This window comes from Hibiscus syriacus, unplaced genomic scaffold (assembly GCF_006381635.1).
Source record: "Hibiscus syriacus cultivar Baekdansim isolate YM2019G1 unplaced genomic scaffold, ASM638163v2 tig00111633_pilon, whole genome shotgun sequence".
Taxonomy (NCBI): domain Eukaryota; kingdom Viridiplantae; phylum Streptophyta; class Magnoliopsida; order Malvales; family Malvaceae; genus Hibiscus; species Hibiscus syriacus.
In genome coordinates, this window is record NW_024063139.1 from 915,696 (window position 1) to 923,322 (window position 7,627).

Genomic DNA, 7,627 nt, shown 5'->3' on the forward strand with positions numbered 1-7,627 from the left:
CGGCTCGGCTCAGCTCATGGTCGTAGTCGTGATTGTGATCGTGGTAATACGTGTCTTCGACACGTCCGCGCATATACTATCTTTTTAGAGAAAATTCTTGTGGAATTTCTCTTTGAAAGAAACAAATGAAAAAATGTGACATATTTCATCTGATATTTATAGGCTGATGATGACTGTTTAAATTCAAATGATAACAGCTGATTTATGAGTTGTCTGGAATTAAATAGTTTTTCCGTAAATTAAATCAAAACGTTAAGATGTATCTGGACTGATTTTCAGCTTTGTACAAAGGGGACAAGCTGTTAATATCAGGAGTTACAGGAGTTGCATGATTTAATTTCAGAAGTTATAACAACTGAATAATGATGTAATGAACCTGAACTATTTTTGAGTCAGGTTCATCTGGACGTTTCAGTTGTTACAATGAAGGGTTTTAATCAATATTTTTTATGGATGATTTTAACCTATAACTAGCCTATAAATAGAGAGTTGTATTCAGCTTCTCAATCGCTCTCTACAATCAGAATTCACCCTCCAAAGTGTTTTCTAAAGTTGTTCTTTTTGTGCTTTCTGATCAGAAGTGCAATACCACTAGCAGTCTACTCTGGTTTCGGTGTATGAAATTTGGAGCGACTGTGTTAACCTCGGGGGACGATCCGCCTATTGGAGCTATTACACACATCGGGACGAATTCGTTTATAAGGAAGTGATTAATATCACGACACGATTAATTGGTTCTTTATTTATATATTTCAGTATATATTTTTCCAATCAATACTAATGCCTCGTTTTGCAACAGTATTTTACCAACAATAGATTATATAATCAACTCTTAATTCTTCATTTTTGGATCAAATACATTAACTGATGGAATGAATAAGAGAGCGATGGTTACGGGACAACTGTGACGGAACATCTTAAAATCGAAATATTTGTAAGCAAATTTGAGAATGCTTTTCATTTTCGTGGGGGTTGGTAGATATTGTTTGATTTTTTGACAACTTGTTTTAACATTGTCATTATTACTTGAAAATTTCAGGCAATACAGAGATCGAGCAGAACTATAGTTACTGTTCGGTGATTCCATCCTATCCTATCCGAATGTTATCCACATTAATTTCCAGACTCTAGCCAATGAAAATTTTGAACACATGGCTTGAACTGACGAAAATATGAAGGGGAAAGGAAGTCATCAATGTCTTTATATTCAAAGTTACGTGATCAAACGCCAATGCTCCACCACAGTCTCGGGTTTTACTTTTATTAGTTATAAAAACTGGGTGATGGCTTTATTTATTACATATAAAAACACAAAAACCAGGTGGAATTAGTAAAAACAAAGATCAAATTTCATGGCCGCCGAGGAGGAAGTGAAGCTGTTGGGGTTCTGGGTAAGCCCATTCTTGCTGAGGTGGAATGGGCACTCAAAATCAAGGGTGTCAAATACGAATACATAGAAGAAGATATCTTCAACAAGACCAGCTTGCTCATGGAATTGAACCCTCTTTATAAGAAATCCCGGTGCTTGTTCACCATGGGAAAGCCATTGCCGAATCCTTTGTTATTCTCGAATATATCGATGAAACTTGGAAACAAAACCTTCTGCTCCCTCAGGATCCTCCCCAGAGAGCAATGGCTAGATTCTGTGTTGCGGAAGATGTCTATCGGATAGAGTAAAATCCCAACTGATAATTTGAGAAAATAAAAATGAAGATAAAGAAGACACAAAATTTACGTGAAAACCCCTAAATAATATATGGTAAAAACCACGGGTAACGGTAGAAGAATTTCACTATGAGAAAATAGGAATTACAACTTCTCTCGGTCTACCAAGGAGAAAACAATGATAATTCTCTCTTGATAAAAAGGAGAAAACAACTCTCAAGAAACTCTCTAAATTCTCTCTAGCATTGGAAGAAAGTTAGAATGCTTTGGGATGATTTTGAAGCTAAATGAATTAGGGTACTTATAGTTGAAGCTTAAGGGCTAATTTATAAGTACCCTAAATTACAATGACTAAAATTGAGATTTTACCATTTCAAAAGTCATCAAAATCATGTTGCCAATTTCTCCAATTGCTCCAATTTTCCAACCAAATTTTGGTGGAATTATTTTGTTTTTTTTTTCAAACTTTCCATCGAAAGTTTGGTGGCAGCAGCTAATTTGGACTTTCCAAATTTGTATTTCAACAATCTCCCACTTGAAGATTTGATTGGAACAATCATATCTTCACACCCTTCTTTCTACCTTGTATCATCATGTTGCTTACATTTCTGACAGGCCACAAGAGGATCAACACCAAGTAAATTTATCAGCATTGATCGCCTTCGTCATGAAATCTGCTATGTTGTCTTTGGTATGGATCTTCTGCATATCTACTGTTCCTTCTTCTACATTTTCACGAATGAAATGGTATTGAACCAGTATGTACTTTGTCCTTGAATGAAATGTTGGATTCCTTGTTAGATGCAAGGCGCTTTGACTGTCACAAAACAGAGAGACATACTCTTAATTGTGCCCAAGCTCCTCCAATAGCATCTTCAACCAAATTGCTTCTTTACTGGCTTGTGTAGCTGCTACATATTTTCTTCTATTGTGGATGTAGCCACAACTGACTGTAATTTTGAAACCCAGCTTACAGGTCCACCAACAACTTTAAACACATATTTTGTAGTAGATTTGCTTTTATCCAAATCCCCTACATAGTCAGAATCTACATACCCATTGATTAATAAGTTTGATCCTCCGTAACATAATGCAATATTTGAGGTCCCTTTGATGTATCTCATGATCCTCTTTACTGTATTCCAATGCTCTTTGCCTGGATTCGCCATGTACCGACTAACCACTCACACTGCTTGTGAAATGTCTGGTCTTGTGCATATCATAGCGAACATTAAGCTTCCCACTGTTGATGCATATGGTACTCGAGACATCTCCATCCTCTCTTCTTCACTGCTAGGACTCATACTGGAGGATAATTTGAAGTTAATGGGAAGAGGGGTAGAAATTGGCTTACAACCTTGCATGCTGAATCGTGACAAGATCTTCTTCAAGTAATTCTTTTGTGAAAGCCAAATCTTCCTATTACTTCTGTCTCGGTGAATTTGCATCCCTAGAATCTTGTTTTTGATCCCAAGTACTTCATTTCAAATTCCCTAGCAGTTGTGCCTTCAATTCTTCAATATGATCTTTGTTCGGTCCTGCAACCAACATGTCATCCACATACAACAACAATATAACAAAATTGTTATCACCAGACCTCTTGAAATAAGCACAAGGGTCTGCATTAAGTCTGTTGTATCCAAGGCACATAATGAATGAATCAAATCTCTTATACCAACATCTCGGCGCCTGCTTTAGACCGTACATAGATTTGTTCAACCTGCAAACCAAGTTCTTCTTTTCTTTTTCTTCAAAACCTTCAGGTTAGAGCATGTAAATCTCTTCTTCAATATTTCCATGAAGAAAATATGTTTTATCATCTAGCTGCTCTAGATGTAAGTTCAATGTAGCACACATTGCCAAAACTACTCGAACTATTGTTAGTCGAACCACAGGAGAATATATTTCATTGAAATCAATACCTTCTTTTTGAGTATATCCTTTGACCACCAGTCTTGCACGATATCTCTCAACTTGATCGTCACCATTTCGCTTGATTTTGAAGACCCATTTGTTACCAATTGGCTTCCTTCCTTGTGGTAGTGGCACAAGGTCCCATGTATTATTTTTATGAAGGGCTTCAATTTCTTCTTGCATCGCCATCATCCATAATGAAGCATCTGAGTTGTTTATTGCCTCCTGGTATGTTGATGGCTCACCGTCCTCTGTTAAAAGGAAGAATGCAATATTACCTTCTATAACATAATCTGAGTACCAATTGGGACGTCTTCTCACACGATCTGATTGACGAGTTGTTGGAGCTTCAGAACTCTCTGGTTCTTGTTCATCATGTGCTGGTTCTGCTTCAGAAGAATCTCCTTGTTCAACCTCCTTTTCCACACGTATCTGAGTAGTCTCTGACTTTTCAGCGCTATCATCGTCTTCTTTTCTTTATAGTTTATCTTCTACAAATATAACATCCCTGCTGATGATAACTTTGCGGGCAGTGGGATCCTACACGTGATACTCCTTTACTCCATCAGCATACCCCAAGAATTTGCATTTCTTGGATTTTTGGATCCAGTTTTGAGATTTCTTGGGAGAATTACATCACGTACACAATACTTCCAAATATATGCAGGTTTGAATAATCAGCTGGTTTACCAGTCCACATCTCCATTGGTGTCTTCAGCTCTATTGCAGTTGATGGAGCTCGATTCACCAAATAACAGGCGGTATTGACTGTCTGCCCATAATGATTTTTCTAGGTCTGCATCCCTCAACATTTCTCTTGTTCTTTCTAACAAGGTTATGTTCATCCGCTCTGCCACTCCATTTTGTTGAGGAGTGTTTGCCACTGTGAACATTCTTTTGATGCCTTCTTTCCTACAAGAGTCATCAAATTCTTCGCTTGTGTTTCTCCTCCATTATCTGTTCTGAAACACTTGATCTTATTTCCAGAATCAAGTTCCACCCGCGCTTTGAAGTTTTCGAAAGTTGAAAACACGTCTGACTTCCTTTTAATAGGGTACACCCAACATCTCATGGAGTAGTCATCAATAAATGAGACAAAGTATTTTGCTCCGCCTAGGGATGTAACTGGTGCTTGCCATACGTCAGAATGAACCAATTCTAGAACACTTTTTCCACTAGAATTTGATGTATTGAATTTCAACCGGTGCTGCTTACTTGTTATGCAATGTTCACACAAATTAAGTGATACATTTGTTAAGCCTGGAAGTAGCTTTTGCTCCACAAGGACTTTTATTCCTTGTTCTGACATGTGTCCAAGTTTCTGATGCCATAACATTGCAGAATCTGAACTACATGAGGCAACAGAGGCTTCTGCTTCTAGTAAAGTCTCTCCCTTTAGCATATACAAGTTTGCTGCTATCTTTTCACTTTCAGCACCACAAGCGCTCCACGAACACCTTCATGATTCCTTTTCGTGTTTCAATATTGCTTGCATTATTATCCAACAATCCGTAGGATAATAAATTTTTCTTCAGGCCTTTCATGTGCCGCATATCTCGAACAACTTTAACTGTTCCATCATACATCTTCAATTTGATGGTTCCCACGCCAACGATCTCTAAGACATGATCATTGTAACTATACACAGATCCTCCTGAGACAGGTTCATAATGATGAAACCATTCTCTTCTTGAGGTCATGTGATATGTTGCTCTCGAATCAATGAGCCATATATCTGCATATCTCTTTCTACCTTCTATGGTGGTTGACGCTTCACAGCATATAGCATCTCCATCATCTGAAGTGTTTGCGGTATTGCCTTATGGATTGGAGTTTTTATTTAGACTCCAACAATCCTTCTTTAAGTGACCCTTCTTTCCATAGTTGTAACACTTTAAATTCTTCTTGCTCCTCGACTTCGATCTACCATGTTTGTGACTGCTGCTTTGGCCACGTTCTGTTGATCTCCCTCTCATCGTTGTCAATGCTTCTGCTTGTTGCAGATTTACTTGTCTTTCTTCCTTGTTCTTGCGTCGATTTTCTTCTTGTAGAACAGCAGCTGCAACATCATCGAAGACTAGACTGGTGACATTACTGTTTGTCAAGTTGATGATGAGTTGATCATATGAATCCGGTAGACTTTGAAGTAGAAGTTCAACACGTTCTTGTTCTCCTATTTTACAGCTTAAGGATGTAAGCTGGGAAAATAAAGTGTTCAGTGTATTTAAGTGCTCTGTCACTGAAGTAGATTCTAACATACGGAGAGTGTACAATTTCCTCTTAAGGAAAATTTTATTATGTAGCGATGTGGCCTCGTATAATTTAGTGAGATGATCTCATATCTCCTTAGTTGTCTTCTTCTCCTCGATGCTTGACAATATTTCATTTGCTAATGCTAGATGGAAGTTTGCCATAGCATTCCCGTCCATCTCGATCCATTTGTTGTCATCTGTGAAATCTACCGGCCTCTCACTGATAGCTACTAGACAACCGTCTTTCCTCAGGATAACCTTCATTTTCAATTTCCACAATGAGAAATTTCTCCCATTGAATTTTTCAATATCAAATTTCGTTGCCATAACTTCTATTACAGATAGCTCCCACTATTTCACTATCGTGAATAGTTCTCTGGAACCTTCAAAGAATGGGTAATACCTTCTTACTTTCTTATGTTGGAGGATCCACCTTTTGATGGCAACCACAAAGACAATAAGCAGATATTACACACTCAAATTTGGCTCGGATACCAATTGTTGCGGAAGACGGCTATCGGATAGAGCAAAATCGCAACTGATAATTTGAGAAAATAAAAATGAAGATAAAGAAGACACAAAATTTACGTGAAGACCCCCTAAATAATATAGGGTAAAAACCACGGGCAACGGTAGAAGAATTTCACTATGAGAAAATAGGAATTACAACTTCTCTCGGTCTATCAAGGAGAAAACAATGATAATTCTCTCTTGATAAAAAGGAGAAAACAACTCTCAATAAACTCTCTAAATTCTCTCTAGCATTGGAAGAAAGCTAGAATGCTTTGGGATGATTTTGAAGCTAAATGAGCTAGGGTATTTATAGTTGAAGTTTAAGGACTAATTTGTAAATACCCTAAATTACAATGACTAAAATTAAACTTTTACCATTTCAAAAGTCATCAAAATCATGCTGCCAATTGCTCCAGTTTTCCAACCAAATTCGGTGAAATTATTTTGTTTTTTTTTTTTCCAAACTTTCCACCGAAAGTTTGGTGGCAGCAGCTAATTTGGACTTTCCAAATTTGTATTTCACCATTCTGGGCAAAATTTGCTTAACAACAGGTTGGTAATGATTAATGAATCACAATATATTGGATATTTATATTATTTTATTTTATGGTTTTTATGGATTGTGATGTGTTTTTATAGGTTTTTGAAGGTGCATGGAATGCTTTATGCCCCCAAGGAGAAGCAAAGCAAAGGGCTATGCAAGGAACCATAGAATCCATGGAGAAAATAGAGGGGCAAGTTGAAGGGAAAGAGGAGTTCCTTGGAGGGGAAAGCATTGGGTATTTGGATATTATATTGGGTTGGGTTTGTTACTAACTTGAGGTGTGGGATGAAGTTGGATGCATGAAGATCATGGATCCGGTTAAGTTTCCGGCCACCACTGCCTGGATGAAGAGGGTGTTGCAGCACCCGATCAAAGATGCGTGGCCACCGAGGGAGAAGATGATTGTTTACTTCCACCAGCGTAGAGAAGCTTTAGGTTCTTCTTCTCATGAGTCGCTCACGGATTGATCGTCATCGCGTCTTTGTTATTTGTTTTATGAGTATTTGTACAAATAAATAAGCGTAAATTGTGCGAATAGCAACCTTTGGTTTCGGTACGATCGATTTTAATTATTGATTCAAAATTTAAATGTGTTTGGTTTCTTACATTATTAATCCATTTAGCTTTAGTCTCTCATCCTATAACTTCCATTAACCCATTAACAAAAGTCCTGTGACACGTAAAATATAATAAAAATAAAACACTAAATTAAATGGAAACGTAACTCCTCTCTTCCTCC

The 7,627-nt window shown here is 37.5% G+C and overlaps 1 pseudogene; it reads left to right on the plus strand.

Moving 5' to 3' along the window:
• The first annotated feature begins 1,352 nt into the window (after positions 1-1,352).
• Positions 1,353-7,355, plus strand: LOC120166233 (annotated as a pseudogene).
• Positions 7,356-7,627: the final 272 nt, after the last annotated feature.